The following is an 18,679-nucleotide window of genomic DNA, read 5'->3' as shown; positions in this document are numbered from 1 at the left end:
GTTCTCAAGTCATATGGATCCAACATCAGCTGTTGGATTACGATTTAAATTTCTTTAACACCCCAATTAAGTTTGACAATGAGGTAGCTGTGTGTATTGTAAAAACCCGGTCCAACACTCTAAGACAAAGAACATTGACATCCGAATGCACTTTATCTGTCACACCCTTAAAATCCACTGGCGGAGTTTTACCGTCAAAGGGTGTGAACTTACATGATCGGAATCATTAGTTATATCAACCACCATATTTAAATTTTTCAAAAACAACCAATACAAACAAGTCTTAAGTAAAAGTGCGGAAGCATAAATTGTAAAGCAAAGATCCGAGAAAAGTGTGCGTCACAGAAAATCCTCACTAGTGCTCTAAAAACAAAACGAGATTTTCTAGGTATTTGTACTACGAGTGAGTGCCTGGACTCGATACATAAAACTTATGCATGAGATGTGTTCGTGTTACTTTGTGAAACAGGTGTGACTTGACAAACACGTTGGTAATTAGTTACATGTGTGAACAAGTAATAAGTGTTACGTGTTACTATTGTACATTACTAGTAAACTATCTCCCACAAGGGCGGATAAGTCAAACACATAGCAAACATCGATCAACAATACACTTTTCATGTTAATTAAATAATTCAGCAGCTAATTGATCGAGGCAGATTTTAACCCGACAAAATTACTGTATTTAATAGATCATAACAAGTCAACAAAATCACCAAAAATCATCACAGAAGCACAGTGAGTTAGGTTTTCAAAAATATTTTTATTTTATTTTTATCACATACGGTTTTCTCACAGTGATCAAAACAATTCAGCAAACACACAGCAGTCATTATCATGCGCAACAGAATGTTACTTGTTATTCCCGTTACATGGCTAATCCAATTAATGCAAGGCCAATCGGGTTAGATTCCTAACTCAAATTATAAACTTCCAAAAGTGGAATCAACTCAATTGGTCTTGTCGTTTACGAGATACACTAATTACAAAACAGCCTACCATGCATCTCAATTTCACCTTTCATGCACATCTAGGGTTTTTACTTTAACATTCAATTTCAAGAAACATGAAGTTAACAATCAATAGCAATGCAACTAGTTATCAAATCACTAGTGTTCATCAACAATCATAAAAATAAACCCTAACTCGACTTTATTCATCACTTTCAAGATTTAGGGTTTTGATTAACATGTTCAATAGTGTAATTAAATCAATAGAATAGCTAGTGGGGATGTTAATTACCTATCTAGCACCTTGAATCCTTCAAAACAAGCTTGAAAACACCTTTGTATGTGTGTGTATGTGTCTACGGTCGACAAAGAGGGAGGGGGAGGAGGAGGCCGATCGTACAAGGGAGGGGGGATTAGGGTTGGATAATATTTTGTTTATATAATTAGTCATGTTACACTTCAACCCCTAACCTTCTAGTTAACCAATTTCTAGCACAAAATAGACTTTTTTCTTCTTGAATTAATGTTATAAACATAAATATCAAGTAACACATAAACGTAACACATAATTATCAAATACTTGTTTATGATATTTATTCACCAACGGTTTGAGTCGACTCGTGTGTGTTTCGGTGAAATTCTGAAAGACTACTCGTGTAATGATTGTCATTTGTCATTTAAACCCTAATTTAATGTAATGAGATATGCGTTACAGTTCGTGTGATCTTGTGTTTTGAATTAACGGAGTTCGGATTAACGGAGTTAATCTGAAATTGGCGAGTGTCACATCATTCCCATGTTGAAAGAATTTTTGTCTCGAAAATTTGTGTCAAGTCACGATGGCTGTCTGAAAAAGACAAAAATTTTCAGTTTGTCAAATCATCCCCCCTGTAGAAAGAAATTTCGTCCCGAAATTTAATTCATACCATTGGTGTATTTTGACGGTTTGTCGGCTTTCGCGGTTTTCGGTGCTTGGTCTACCCTTCGAAAAAATGAAGATACATTTTCATCATTTGATCCTCGCGTTCCCATGTGAACTCTGGTCCACGTCTCGAGTTCCAACGAACTTTAACGATGGGAATCTAGCTGTGTTTGAGTTTTTTGGTTTCCCAATCCAATACTTCGACTGGTTTTTCGATGAAGCGTAACTGTTCATCAACTTGAAACTCACCCAAAAGAACTGCTTTTGTTTCATCAGAAAGGCATTTCTTCAAGTTGGATACATGAAAACATTGTGTACACCACTGAGTTCTGCTGGTAGATCCAATCGGTACGCTACCGGACCAATACGCTTAGTTATCCGGTATAGGCCAATGTATCGTGGATTGAGTTTGTTTCGCTTTCCAAAGTGAACTGCACCTTTCCAAGGTGAGACTTTCAGTAAAACCTTGTCATCCACTTGGAATTCAAGAGGTTTTCGGCTCTTGTCGGCGTAACTCTTTTGGCGATCCCGTGCTGCTGCCATGCGATTTCGGATTTGGACAATCTTCTCTTAGGTCTCGAGCACTAATTCTGGATCAGTGATTTGGATATCACCCACTTCGGCCCATCAAAGAAGCGATCTAAACTTTCGTCAGTACAACGCTTCAAACGGCGCTGATTTAACACTAACGTGATAGCTGTTATCATACGAAAACTCTACCAGAGGTAAGTGGGGTTCCCAACTCTTTCCGAAGTCCAACACGCATGCACACAACAAGTCTTCCAAAGTCTTAATGGTGTGTTCACTTTTCCCATCCGTTTGAGGATGGTATGATATGCTCATATCAAGGCGGGTGCCTAGTGCGCTCTGTAGTGACTTCCAAAAGTGCGAAGTGAAACGGGAATCTCGATCAGATATGATTGAGACAGGCACTCCGTGTCTAGACACTACTTCTTTCATGTAGATGCGAGTCAGTCTTTCCATTTTGTCTGATTCCTTAATCGCTAGGAAATGGGCAAACTTAGTCAACCGGTCAACGATCACCAAGATGGTATCGCATCCCGTCGGTGCTTTGGGTAAGCCTGTGATGAATTCCATGGAAATGTGTTCCCATTTCCATGTTGGGATTTCCGGTTGTTGTAACAGTCCGGATGGTTTCTGATATTCCACCTTGACTCTTGCACAGGTTAAACATCTGCTCACGTAGGTGGCAATGTCGGCTTTCATGTTTGGCCACCAATAAAGTGCCTTTAGGTCATGTTACATTTTATCTGAGCCAGGGTGAATGGAATATCGGGAGTTGTGTGCCTCGTCCATCACCAGATTTCTCAAGTCACCGTATCGGGGACTCAAATCCGGTTTTCGAAGTATCGGACCCAGACCGATTTGGTTTCAAGCTGCTTCTCCATGCCCCGCATGGAATCGGATGGAAGGTTATCGTCTTTAAAAGCTTCGAGTTGAAAATCACGAATCTGATCAGGTAAGTTGGCATGAATCGTGAGTTGTAATGCTCGCACTCGTCTAGGCTTATCGGTTTCCTTTCTGCTGAGAACATCGGCCACTACATTGGCCTTGCCAGGGTGGTACTTGATGGCACAATCATAATCCTTAAGTAGCTTGACCCAACGACGCTGTCGCATGTTCAACTCCATTTGATCGTAGATATGTTAGAGACTCTTGTGATCGGTGTAAATGGTGAATTTGGTACCGTATAATTAATGTCTCCATATCTTAAGGGTAAACACCACAGCTCCGAGTTCCAAGTCGTGGGTCGTAAAGTTCTTCTCGTGTACTCGCAGTTGTTGAGAGGCATAGGCTATAACCTACTCAAGTTGCATCAACACGCAACCGACACCCTGTATCGACGCGTCACAATGTAGCTCAAAATTTTATGGTCCCTCGGGGAGGGCTAGGATAGGAGCGCTATAGAGTTTGGTTTTCAATAGTTGGAAAGCAGTTTCCTGCGCGTCACCCCAATTGTACTTAGTACCCTTGTGTGTCAATGAGGTGAGAGGTTGATCAATCTTCGAAAATCCCTCGATGAAACGTCGGTAGTAGCCAACCAGTCCTAGGAATTGTCGCACCTCAGTCGGAATCTTAGGTGCTTTCAAGTTTTTGATGGCCTCTACCTTGCCTGGATCAACATGGATACCACTCTCATTGATCACATGTCCTAGGAAGTGAGCCTCGCAAAGCCAAAATTCCCATTTCGAAAGATTAGTGTATAGTTGTTCCTTCTTTAGCAACTCCAGGATTAACCTCAGGTGTTCTTCATGTTCGGTCTTGTTTTTGGAGTAGACAAGGATATCGTCGATAATGACAATAACAAACTTGTCGAGGTACGCCTTGCATACTCTGTTCATGAGGTCCATGAACACGGCTGGTGCCTTGGTTAAGCCAAAATGCGTAACCGAAAACTCATAGTGACCGTACCGAGTTCTGAATGCCGTCTTCAAAATGTCTTCTTTGCGTATCCTTAATTGATGGTAACCAGATCTCCAATCGATATTCTAGTAGTAAACGATCCTTGAAACTGGTCGAAAAGATCATCAATTCGGGGTAGGGGATAACGGTTTTTGACCGTTACCTTGTTCAGCTCCCGGTAGTCGATGCACATGCGGAAAGTCCTGTTTTTCTTTCGAACAAATAGGAAAGGGGCTCCCCATGGTGATGAGCTGGGTCGGATGAAACCTTTATCCAACAAGTCTTGCAACTGAGTGGACAACTCCTGAAGCTCCGCCGGAGCGAGCCGATACAGGGCTCGTGCTATAGGTGCAGCACCAGGTGCTAAGTTGATTTGGAACTCGACTTGTCGAATGGGTGGGAGTCCTGGCAAATCTTCCGGGAAGACTTCGGGAAAATCTCGCATAATCAGTATATCTTCGATACGCTTTTCTTCTGCGGGTTTCTCAATAACATGAGCTAAAATCGCCAGATGACCCTTTCGTAAATATTTTTGCGCCTTCATGAGGGTGATGATGCTAGTGGTCATGCCGCTCTTCTCACCCTGTACCAAGATGATATCGCCGGAAGGAGTAGCGATATGAACTATCTTATCATGGCATATAATCTCAGCTCTATTCTCAGATAGCCAGTCCATGCCGACAACAACATCGAAACTACCAAGTGTAAAGGGTATGAGGTCGATATCAAAAGTATGACCCGACAGTTTCAACTTACATCCCGCTAGTACATGAGTTATTTCTATAGACTTACCTTCAGCTAATTCAACAGGAAACTTAGCATCTAACAGGGTTGGGGTTAAGTCTAAGAGTTCACTAAAGGCTTTCGACACAAAACTCCTATCAGCTCCAGTGTCAAACAATATAGAAGCAAAACAGTCGTTTACGGGAAACTTACCGGTAACCACGTTCGGATCTCTGCGGGCATGGGCCGATCCAATGACAAATGATCTACCCTTAGTACCTCCTCGGTTACTGTTATTACCTCTGTTGCCTTCATTCTACTTCAGTTTAGGACAATCCTTCCTGAAATGACCCTCCTGACCACACTCAAAGCACCCTTTCGTTGTTGCAGGCTGTTTAGGAGCACCCTTGTCCGCGAGTTCTCCCCTATAGTCCTTGGCCTAATGACCCATTTTACCGCATCACATACACTTGATACGGTCGCATGGGCCAGCATGGTGATAGTTGCACTTGTTGCACTTTGGGTACTTGCCAGCATAGTAACTCGAACCATGTCTGCCACCGTTGTTACTGTTGGAACCCTGGTTATTGAAGTTCCGGTTGGGTTCGGATTTACGGTGGTGCTGTTGTGGGGGGTTCGATGATGAGGACCTTTTGTTATCAAACTTCCTCTTTCCATTCCCAAAGTTGTTGTTGTCATTGCTCAAGTTGTCACGAGTTTTATAGGTGGAACCTCTAGGTGGTAACGCACCTTGTGCCACTACTTGATCCTTCAGCTTGTGGGCTATTCGGGTCGCTTGCTGAATAGTGGTTGGTTTTTAAGACGTCGCCATACCCTAAATCTGGGGCACCAAACCATCGATATACATCTCGATTCTCTTACTTAGCGGATCTACCATCCGCGGGCACATCATCGCCAGTTCGTGGGAACGGGTGGTGTAGGCTTCAATCTCAGAACCCACCATCTTTAACGCCCAAAATTCCGACTCCAACTTTGAGATTTCCTCTCTGGGACAATACTCTTCTCGCATCATGTTCTTGAATTCATCCTAACTCATAGCATTTGCCAATTCCTAACCCTGAATTTGCACATTAGAATTCCACCAGGTGAGGGCAGAATCTTGTAGTGTTCCGGCAGCAAACTTGACCCTGCTGGCTGGTGGACAGTTACACATTTTAAAAGCTGACTCTGCCTTCTCGGCCAAACACAGGAAACCTATGGCTCCCTCGGTGTCGTCGAACGAACTGGGTTTACAGTCTAAGTAATTCTCCGGCTTGAGCTCCGGCTTGATTCTGAACATGAGCAACAAGAGCCGCGGCCGCATGGTCGTTTAGTAATGCTTGGAGTTTTGTTGCGGTCATGTTGATTTTACCGCGACCACGACCAGCATTTCTTCACAGCATAAAATGTTAGACGTGAACTCTCGGTTTCATATGCAACACACCATACATGTAATAAAAGGTATAAAAGGAAAGAAAGAAAAAGAAATAAAACATCGCATCACACTCATATAATAATCCAAATAATAATTCATGATTAAAACCATTGTATCCGATACAAAATATTTAAAATCAATCCTTAAAATTATAGAAAACATAAGTTTGGATGGAGACAACCCCTCTATCTAGGTGTTATCATCCTTAGATGTCATCGTCTGAGGACACGTCCGAGTGTGCCTCCTCCTCAGCCGGCTCTTCCTCCAGTTCCTCTTCGGGTTCCTTCTTGGGATCTTCTTCGGGTTCTTCCTCTGGATCTTCTTCGGGATCCTCTTCCTGTCCAGCTGCGTTCTGGGCAATTTGCGCCTCTAGTGTCTCGCAACGAGCTAGAGCTACTGCTGCAAGGCTTCTTGCTTTCCCAACTTCTTCCTGCAAGTCTATCATTTCTGCTTGCATTTTGTTCACTATCTTCACTTGCTGAACATGAGCATCCTGAACTTACTTCATGGCTTCAGTCAGGTAGGTAAGTCTCCTCCAAGCATCAGCTCCATCCTCTTTCAATTCAGTAATCTTCACTCTCGCGGAGTGCATAATGCCAACTTCACGCTCTAAACAGGAGGTGAGAGCTACGAAAGCGTGCTCCATCGGGAGCGTTAGAGCCAGTTGGGTGTTGAAGGATGAAGGACAGCCCGGGAGAGGTAGTGGGGGAACCTGCTCTTGGTAGACAATCCGTTCGATCCATCTTGGGTACCAATCCCAGTTACTGTTGCACTCGTAAATGCCTCCAGATGGGCGATGCCTCTTTGGTGTGGGGGTTGCTAGTGTTGGGACCTCCCGAGGTGGTGATGAGTTGGGTAGCTGTGGTTCATTTCCTGGGGCATGGGACACCGGGTCGGATGATGATGATGACGTTGACATCCCTACAGGATAAGTCTTTTATGGGTTACGCGCGTATGAATAAACGAGGAAAAAGAGGGTGCATAATCCCCTACGTATACGATACGAGTGTTTACACGAGAGTGACGTAAAGAATAAGTAACACGTAAGAACAAGGTTTAATTTTTATTAGATGTAAAACCGAACAACCAATAAACCCTAGCCGTCCTTGACAAAATGATCAGCAAGCTTACCAAACAAAAAGGCCGAAGTTAGGTTATATAGACCTGCGACAACTTCGCCAAACACCCTTGGCGAAGTTGTCCCTAACTTCTCCTATATACAAAGTTCGCCACTAACATAACCAAACCATTAAGTTCACCAAAACGTAACAAACAATGTAACGATTACAAACACGATAAACTAAAGACTAATGAACTACTGACACATTGCACCAATAGAATCCCCCTTGGCAGTAGCTTCATTTCTAAGAAAGTAAGCAGTAAAATAGATATCATATATATAAATACTTATATGCAGTGCGTAAGATCATAACTAATGGGTCGTTGCGGTTATAGTCTAGTATGAATGCAATTTCTAGTTCGCTATAACCAATGGCTTTGATACCAATCTGTCATACCCTCAAAATCCACTAACGGAGTTTTACCGTCAGAGGGTGTGAACTTACATGATCGGAATCATTAGTTATATCAACCACCATATTTAAAGTTTTCAAAAACAACCAAGACAAACAAGTCTTAAGTAAAAGTGCGGAAGCGTAAATTGTAAAGCAAATAGTTGCGCCACACAGGGCGACTTAAAACACGGTTTTCATGATAAAACTCAAAAGAAGATTAAAGCATAATCGTTTAGTGGATGCATGTCCTAAACCGCTCGGCCGCCTCGGCTACATGAGATAAACATACTAAAAGTGTCAACACAGGGTTGGTGAGTTCACAGGTTTACATAAATTAAACATTGCTTTTTAGTTTTACCAGATAGTGTTAAGTCAATTATATATCAATAGGTAGCTAACCTATCAAGCATGCATTACTAAGTGTTCGACACCGAAACTGACTGTTTAGTTATTGCCTTGCCACCATGTCAACCACGAGCATGGTAAATGTGTTAGCCAAAGTTACACCCACTCGACCTACAGTCGAGTTTAGAGTTGGGTGGGGTTTGTCAAACACAGTAGTACTACTCAAAGGTGACTCACGATTATCCAAATATTAACCGATTCGATGTTCAGAAGGATTTTAGTTGGTTTGTTTGCCACTTAGACTTACAAGTGATATATAAAAGTAACAAAATCTACATCGTTGGAGTATGTTATCTCCCCCCTAATAAAAGCGTTAAAAACAGTAAAAGGGGCCGTGAAACTCACTGTTTGCGAAGATAACAAAAGATCCGAGAAAATTGTGCGTCACAGAAAATCCTCACTAGTGCTCTAAAAACAAAACGAGATTTTATAAGTATTTGTACTACGAGTGAGTCCCTGGACTCGATACATAAAACTTATGCATGAGATGTGTTCGTGTTACTTTGTGAAACAGGTGTGACTTGACAAACACGTTGGTAATTAGTTATGTAACACCCCGGCTTTAAGCGGAATACGCCCGGGTGTAACGTACATATCACTCATAGCTCGTAACACGATTAAATCGGTAATAATTATATCATTTCATTTCATAACGAAACAAATACACAATTATTCAAAATTAAAAATAAAAAGAAAACACTTCATCAAAACAATAAATAAGTTCTTTATTCAAATAACCTAATGCGCAATTCAACCTGTAGCACGTTGAAAATAATATATTTGTCAACAATTAAGTTGGTGAGTTTTCATAAGTTTTAGCGTATACATATATATATAAAAGGCGCGATTCAACTTTCGTAATGCAATAACTATCCAAGCGTAAAGTAAATGAAATCAATTAATGTCGTCCTCCCGTTCCTTTAGCTGAGGCCGTAGTAATAGGGGAAATGAGAACCACCTTACGAACAACCGAAGTCGTAACGTTAGACGGCGCGGGTACGTCACGTCGGACCCTTCCACTATGTGTATGTGTATGTGTTTGCGTAACTTCCACCATAAGAATAGTAAACACGTTGCAAGCAAGTTCACGTATAATCATAAACAATATGCAAGAATAATATTAACATGTACGCTAATTATGAATCGGTTTATAAATAAGCACATAACTAACGACATAAAACTTGTGACATGCTACACCCCAAAAATATTAAAAGCGTTAAAACGGGGTTATGAAGAACTCACTTGGATTGAGAAATACGGTAACGATGAGTCGGTAACGACTATAGCAAACTAGTTGGTCCCGAGAGAAGTCCCGATAATTTGTCCTAGTTATAAGGTATAAACAACATAAATACCTAAAGCGAAAAGAACGAACTAAACATGAATATAAAACAAAAATAGGTTTATAATAGATTTGGGGATCGTTAGTTTGTTACGTATATTTAAAACGGGTTTTTAAAAGTGTAATTAAAACTTTTATTAGTTTAGTTATTTTTATAAATCGTGTTGGAATATTAAACGAAAACTATAAGTTTAACCATTTAAAATATATATTCCGTAATATATTTATATATACGAAAACGTTAAATAACTCTACTTTAAAGGTTCAATGGGGTTCGGTTTAGTTAAACGAGTGTAAACAATTTTTATTCTAATATAGTAATGTATTTAATAATTAAAAAGGTTTAGAAACAATGATATTAAAAATATCAACAAACACCGGCCAGGGGGAATCGAACCCGCGCCCCAGGCCGGTTCAAGGTGTTTACCCACATGTACTGACCATATGGACCAGCCTTTGTTTTGTTTAGAACATAAGAACCAATATTTAAATATGATAGTTCTGGTTTTCCCCAAATTCATTATAAACCCTAAACCAAATCGATCCTAATTGAAGATTATATACGCTCAGTGGATAAAACTGATAGAGGGGTTTTATCAAACGCCCAAAACCGAACCCTACCCATATAAAGGTTACCTAATATGATGAAGGATTGAAGGAGAACAAGAACTAGGGTTTCGGCTTGTATTTTGATTTCAAAAACGATATTGGAGTGCCTTAGAGGTGAAATTGATAGAGGGTTATGGTTCGAGATGCAGCAAGGATAGTGCAGGTTCGTTTAATTGCGTTAAGGACGAGTATATATAGGGTTTTAAGGGAGAAAGAGGCGTGATTCTAGTATATGTTATTATTGATTTGATTTGGACATCATGGTTGTCAATGATCAACGTTTCCTTGATTATGATGTCGTGTTGGTTACACGGAAATCAAATACCGGATTTTATGGGTCAAAAGAACTCAAAACTGGAAAGGGGGGCTGATGGTGCGACGGGAGAAGGAGGGAAACAAAAATAAAAATATTTTTGTTTAAATTGATATCTAGTCCCGATAGTTTGGTTTGGTGATCAATTGTTGTAAAAATGCACATATTACATACATTAAACGAGTAGGATACGAGCCACGCGTAAATACAATAAAGATAAAACCAAAACATAATTAATAATTCAACACGTTTTATTAAATAGAAAGATCCGATTACAAACGGGTCATAAAACGAGTACATATACTAAATCGATTTTGACGAATGTCACAAGTTACATGTCTGAACAAGTATTAAGTTTTACGTGTTACTATTGTACATTACTAGTAAACTATCTCCCACAAGGTCAAATAAGTCAAACACATAGCAAACATCGATCAACAATACACTTTTCATGTTAACTTAAATAATTCCGCAGCTAATTGATCAAGGCAGATTTTAACTCGACAAAATTACTGTATTTAATAGATCATAACAGGTTAATAAAATCACCAAAAATCATCACTAAAGAACAAGTGAGTTAGGTTTTCAAAAAAACTTTTATTATATTTTTATCACATATGGTTTTCTCACAATGATGAAAACAATACAGTAAACACACAGCAGTCATTATCATGCGCAACAGAACGTTATTTGTTATTCCCGTTACATGGCTAATCCAATTAATGCAAGGCTAATAGGGTTATATTCCTAACTCAAATTATTAACTTCCATAAGTGGAATCAACTCAATTGGTCTTGTCGTTTACGAGATACACTAATTACAAAACAGCCTACCATCAGACTTCCCGAATCAGACTTGCACAACATATTTGTATATTAATAAAAACTAACTTTCGCAAGTCCAAAAATTACAAACTCAGACTCTTTAGAAACTACACTCGATCTACTACATCATGGAGCCAATAATCACTTCCAAACATAACATTAACATTGTGTTATAGTCATTTAAACAAGCAATTAAGAATCTGTCCAACATCAGTTTTCACTAACATTCAACAAACTAATAACCTATGCTCTAACAATCATGCGTACAACCCTGTAGACCCATAATTCACCAACCATGAATCTCAATTTCACCTTTCATGCACATCTAGGGTTTTTACTTCAACATTCAATTTCAAGAAACATGAAATTAACAATCAATAGCAATGCAACTAGTTATCAAATCACTAGTGTTCATCAACAATCATAAAAATAAACCCTAACTCGACTTTATTCATCACTTTCAAGATTTAGGGTTTTGATTAGCATGTTCAATAGTGTAATTAAATCAATAGAATAGCTAGTGGGGATTTTAATTACCTATCTAGCACCTTGAATCCATCAAAACAAGCTTGAAAACACCTTTGTGTGTGTGTGTGTGTGTGTGTGTGTGTGTCTATGGTCGACAAAGAAGAAGGGGGAGGAGGAGGCCGATCGTAAAAGGGAGGGGGGATTAGGGTTGGATAATATTTTGTTTATATAATTAGTCATGTTACACTTCAACCCCTAACCTTCTAGTTAACCAATTTCTAGCACAAAATAGACTTTTTTCTTCTTGAATTAATGTTATACACATAAATATCAAGTAACACATAAACGTAACACATAATTATCAAATACTTGTTTATGATATTTATTGTTTGTTCACCAACGGTTTGAGTCAAATCGTGTGTGTTTCGGTGAAATTCCGAAAGACTACTCATGTAATGATTGTCATTTGTCATTTAAACCCTAATTTAAATGTAATGAGATATGCGTTACAGTTCGTGTGATCTTGCGTTTTGAATTTACGGAGTTCGGATTAACGGAGTTAACCTGAAATTGGCGAGTGTCACATCATTCCCATGTTGAAATAATTTTCGTCTCGAAAATTTGTGTTAAATCGCGATGGCTGTTTGAAAAAGGAAAAAATTTTCAATTTGTCACAATTCGTGATTGTTATGATCAGAAGCTTGTCACAATATAATGGGTCCATACTGATTACAACTTTGTAGACCTGTTTACAAAAGCTTTTGATCGTGCCCGATTTTTGTTTCTCGTTTTGTCACTTGGCATGATCTCTGTTGTTCAAAATTAAGTTTTAATTTTTTATTTCTATTTTTATTTTATTTTATTTTTATTTTTATTATTTTAATTTTTTTTTGTTTTATTTCATTTTATTTTATTTTTACTTTACTTAAAATTTTCTTTTATCTTATTTTCACTTCTTCTAAAATTTAGCTTATTTTTATTTTATTTTTAATTTTTAATTTTTAATTTTTAAATTTATTTTATATTTTTAAACTTTGGTTTTATTTTTATTTTTTTTTTTACTTTTATTTTAATTTCATTATATTTTATCTTATTTCTAAATTAGGTTTTACTTTTAGTTTATTTTAGTTATTTCTATCTTTTTGTATATAAAATTATAAATATTTTTCAAATATATCACAATTTTAGAGGGAGAAAATGAGTTAACTTTAACTCACCAAAAAATTTTACTTTTGTTAAGAAAAACAAAAATGAGTCACTTGACATACCAAAAATATCTTATATTATTATTTAATTTAAGAAAATCAGAAAAAGATTTAAAAGTATAATATCTTGTTTAGAGGGAGCTTCTGCTTAGAGGGAGTCGTATAATATTAAATATCAGAAAATTTTGAGAAATCGATCTGACCATTGGAATATGATAAGAAATTGTCTTAGGTGATTTTAGCACATGAAAAGAGTAAATCAAAAGCCAAAAAGATCATTGCTTGATGTGTAGATAGGCTTAACAAATGACTAAATATCATAGTGATATAAACTTAAATATCTGCATATGCTAGTGGTTACACTCTTATGAAGCGGTTGCCGACTCCAAGTAAGTCATATCGATGAAGGCAAAAATATTAATAGTTAGTCTTACACGAGCACGTTGGTGATTGGTCACAATAAAAATTATTTCTTGCTTTAGATTCAAATATTGAAAAATCAAAAACTATTAAAGCAGAAAAACTGCAAATTGATTAAAAGTATTCAAAATCAACAACAAAAATGTTGATAATTTATCAAACAAAAAGGGGTACATTAGTACTACGTGACGTGGGGCTAACAAGTAAGACCTAAACACTTTATATAAAGGCTTGTAAGTCCGGATGGCATGTAAGTCAATGGTTCAACCTTTACATATTATTTGAAAGAAAAGTTTGCAAAAAGTTATAAAAACACAAAACGTTTTGATCAATCATTAGTGTGTCGGAGTCAATTCGGGGTGATACTGATGAACACAAACTATGTCCGAGGTATGATGGAGTCTGTAACATGTTGGATTAACAGGGGACCACACAAGCATTGTGCCTAATTATACCTTAACGTATCACGGTGAAATCAAAATACTTGATAAGTTTAAAGTTGACCAACATATATAAAATCGATTTTGGGTTCTTGGCATAATAATATCCAAATAGAAATGTTATCTAGGACACTATATACAATATGATTCCATGTCGTGATCTTTCTCACCAAAAACAAGTATCAAAAGAATTTTGTAAATAATATAATATTAATTTTCTCTTTATCTAAATTTTTAAATTTTTATTCATTTTTAAGTTTTTATTTTATTTTAATTTACATGTTAAAATTAGTTTAACTTGTATTTCTTTTAATTTTATTTTATCTTATTTTAAGTTCATTTGTATTCTTCAAAATTTGTATTTTGTTTTCAGTTTTGTTATAATTTTAAACTTATTTTAAAGTTTGTACAAATCTTATTTTTGATTAAAAGTTTATTTTCTATTTTATTTTTCTTTAAACTTATTTTAAAATTTTAATTTTACTTGTATCTTCATTTTTGTTTTTAAAACTTAATTTTATTTTGAATGTTTACTAAAAATGGGTTTATATTTACAACAGGTCCTCGATGCAAAATTTGTTAAGTTTTGACCCAACAAAAATATATTTTGTATATATTTAAAGTGTTTGGATTCGGTGGGTAAATATTTTGCGTGTTTTAAAATGAAAAGATTTTCAGAGTTCGAGGGTCGAGAGTGTAAATTCGTTTAAAAACTCGGGATGTTTTGACCCTATCGCGAAATAGGTTGAGAGATAATTCAAAATGTGTTTAATAATTTAATTCCAACCCTATCCACTCTCTCTCTCCTTCTTTACCTTTTTCTCTTTAAAACCCTTTCATCCACCGCCGACCTCGATCTTCCTAATCGGATCTTTCAATTTACAATCAATACACAAGTTCTGCTTCATTATTCTCACACTTAATCATCTTAATCAGCATTGAAATCTTTCCCGTGGTAAAAATCACTATCATTCTTCTTCTTCTGGGTTCGGAGATGAATAGTGGTCATTGGAACTGTTTGGGTCTAATCAGTGTTCTTAATGATGATATTTGTTGAAATTGATATTGTGTTATGGCTCTCGCTGTCATAAGAAATACGTGTGTGAATTTAATTTAATTGAGTTTGTGTGTGATTTTGTATAGTTCTTAATTTTTCTAGGGCTTCGTTCATGAACCCAGTTTTTGTTTGAGTTTATTCTGTCTTTGCCTAGAAACATCACGAATCTGATCAGGTAAGTTGGCATGAATCGTGAGTTGTAATGCTCGACCTCGTCTAGGCTTATCGGTTTCCTTTCTGCTGAGAGCATCGTCTAGGCTTATCGGGACGTTCCGCATGTGCATCGGACAAATAATGCATGCTGTTGTATAACTAAATGAGGCTTAAATTGACCTGATTCAAATTATAAAAATAACCCAAATCAAATCATGTTTGTTATTTTATTATATATTTCTTGTGTTTAGATGGACTCACATTATCCAAGTCTTGTTGCAGCAGCAGATCGGAACCAGATAACTTAAAAAGCTCATTGAAAAACTCGTCTTTTTTGAAGAACTCATAGTGATCCAACTCCCAGCCTCATGGTTTCTTGTTAGTGCACGAAATTGTTGTCCATAGCATTCGAATAACATATACATAGTCTAGATTGAATATTTATTGTAAATGGCCCATTCGCTATGGTTTGTATAGCGAATGAGGTCCATTCGTTAGTGATCTAGGCTAGTTTGTTAATGTATAAGTCCATTCGTTATGGAAGCATAACGAATGAGGGCTAGTTCATTAAGTTATTAACATTCGTCATGGAATGTTGACGAATGGAGTCTAATTCGTTATGGAGGCATAACGAATTAGCGTTAACTTAACGAATGGAGCATGTGGGCTATAAATAGGTGGTTCCATGCTCATTTGTGCATGCAAATATTTAGAGAGGGATCTAGATCTAAGTTAATACTCTCCATAACTTATTATTAATTGTAAACAGGGTTCACATATAAATAGAAGATAGGTCTAGTTCGCTAACATCCCCTAGCGAACTAGACACTACTACCTTACATACATAAACATAAATAACATAACGAACCATCTCCTGATTCGGTAAACATCCTTAACGAATCAGGAGGAAACTAACTTAATTTTAGTTTGCTAAACATCCTTAGCAAACTAGACTAATACTTTAACGAACTAACTTAAAACGATAATATTTTATTACATTAATCAAAACGACCAATACGTTAAAGATAAATACAAAGACTCGAGACGCAAAACAGTGCACTAACATTTCTAAAGTTAAAGTCAATAGCGATCAAATGGGAAATTAGGTAGATCACATGTTGGGGAATTACGTGGGACTATTTTTAAATTGTTACATTTATGACTTATGTTTTCTTATTCGTGTGTTGGTTTATTACGTTGAAGCTATGTTTATGACTTATGTATTTTCTTATTCATGCTAATGACTTTTTACTTAATTGAGTTATGCAACACTTGTGACATTGATTACCCACACCAATATTACAGATAAGGATACTAACAAATACAATATATATAAACCAACAGAAAACGAGTATCACGTTGTAAATTAGCGCCACCGCGGCATCGCGCTGGTTCTGTACTAGTGTGTGTGTGTGTGTGTGTGTGTGTGTGTGTGTGTGTGCAAGTCAAATTAACTCATTTTCTCCCTCTAAAATTTTGACATATTTAAAAACGACCAATACGTTGAAGATAAATACAAATACTCGAGACGCAAAACAGTGCACTAACAGACACCCCCTCGTCTTGAGCTCTTTGTCTTTAAATTACTTGAAGCGCTTGGACTGCGAGTCTCTGCAACTATGAATCCCGTTTTCATAACAAACACGCACAACGCGTTGGAATTTCATAGCCAGGTCATAGTCTTCATTGCGATCAAACAGAATCATGTTCTTGTGTAGCACATCATTGTCGATCTCGGTTAAATTCACCAACCACATCGGGTCAATGATTTTTATCAGCTCAGTCTTCAAACCCTTTCCAAACACAATGACGGCCTCGCTGGTTCTTTTGTCGTAGTACCAGTGATTGAAGGATAGATGCATGTGTTGGTTCATTGTCTTCACTGGCACATGCTTCATCGTCTTTGGCGGGTTTACTTTAAGAACCAACTTCTTCCAACCAGTCCTTGGGTCAATCTCATTGAGACGCTTACGGATGGGAATCTATGGTTTAAAAATTTGAACCCGTGGTTCACTTCAAACAGCAGATGTTGGTGAAACCAACTTGCATGTTTATTCCCACCTCTATTAATGAATGGACGGTACGCCAGAGTACGTACGTCCCATCTCGGTAATGAAAGAACATAAGACATCCTTTCGTAGTATTGGACGCCTTTCTCCCATTTGACTAAGATCAGACGCAAACATCCAAGAAATAATATTACCTGGCACCTTTGACACGGCCTTAAATGAGGTCTGCTGGTTTGCTTTGACCCAAGCTGCAGCTTCATCTTTCCGTTCTTGATCAACATACCGATACGCCTTGATAATCTTCCCAACTTTCTTATGGCTAAACCAACTATTAATCTCCTCAAGAGATGGGTCGAGAAGCGAATCAGAATAAACATTCTTTCCTTTGGAATTCTTCTCAAGATCGTCTTCTGCTTCTTTAACCGTTTCTTCATTAAACACTGGAGCACCCTGATCAACATTGGTGTGTTGAAACAGATCAGGGTAATCCTCAGCAGTCACATCCTCCATCTCAACTTCCTCATTCTCATAAATACAATCTGTCCTCATCTCCACAGTAAGATCATTCAAGATCTCGTCATCATTGATTACCTCAGCATCAGGCTCAGTCTCTAACACGGTCATCTCATCTTCATTTAGACCAAACAGGATCGCAATATGCTCTCTTGTCAGCGATTTATCAACAAACTGCCCCACATCTATCTCATCTGCATTCACCATACTTCTAATAACCCCCTTATCATCCATAAATATAACAGTATCAGACTCGATCTTCTCAATTGGTTTGGCAGCTGAATAGTCATGATAAACAATGATCTGTTTGCCTGAATCATCAACAGAACTCGTACCCACACCAGAAGCTGGGTCTTGAGTTTGTTTAGGCTCACCTCCAGCATCAGACTCATCAGGATCTTCCTCATCATTCTTGATCTTCTTTAAAGCATCATCTTTGCAAGTCAACTGCAAGATCAGATCCTCTTGTTCTTTAAGCTTTACCCCCTGAGACTCAACAATCTCACCTAGGGCTTTTGTTTCTTTTTGACAGAAAGAAACATAGCTGAGCAGCTTCTTCTGGTTCTCCATCAAACATTCCTGATTCATACGGTCAGCAGACATTTGATTTTCATACAAATGAAGAAGATTCAAAAGCATGTCTGTCTGACGGTTTTGTGGCATAGCATACAAAGATGGATAAACAGGCTGGATTGGTCCCTGAGGCCTTGTAATTCTCATAAATGAGAGATCACTAGGTGGAGGAGGCCTCATTGACGGTGTTGGAGGAACGGTAGAAAGTGTAGCAGACGGCAATGGGATTTCAGTTAAGGCCGATTGTGGAATCATACCCAAATGCTCGTGAGGTACCATCGTCGTCGTCAAAGTCATCTCCGGAGTGCTAGTAGTAATTGGCCCTACCGGGCGTTGAGGAATTGCCGGACGAGACGGTGGAACACCAATGATTACACCAG

Source organism: Bidens hawaiensis, unplaced genomic scaffold (genome assembly GCF_021521415.1).
Source record: "Bidens hawaiensis isolate Kalapana, Puna unplaced genomic scaffold, B.hawaiensis_p1.1 tig00025805_1, whole genome shotgun sequence".
Classification (NCBI taxonomy): domain Eukaryota; kingdom Viridiplantae; phylum Streptophyta; class Magnoliopsida; order Asterales; family Asteraceae; genus Bidens; species Bidens hawaiensis.
This window is presented reverse-complemented; position numbering follows the sequence as displayed.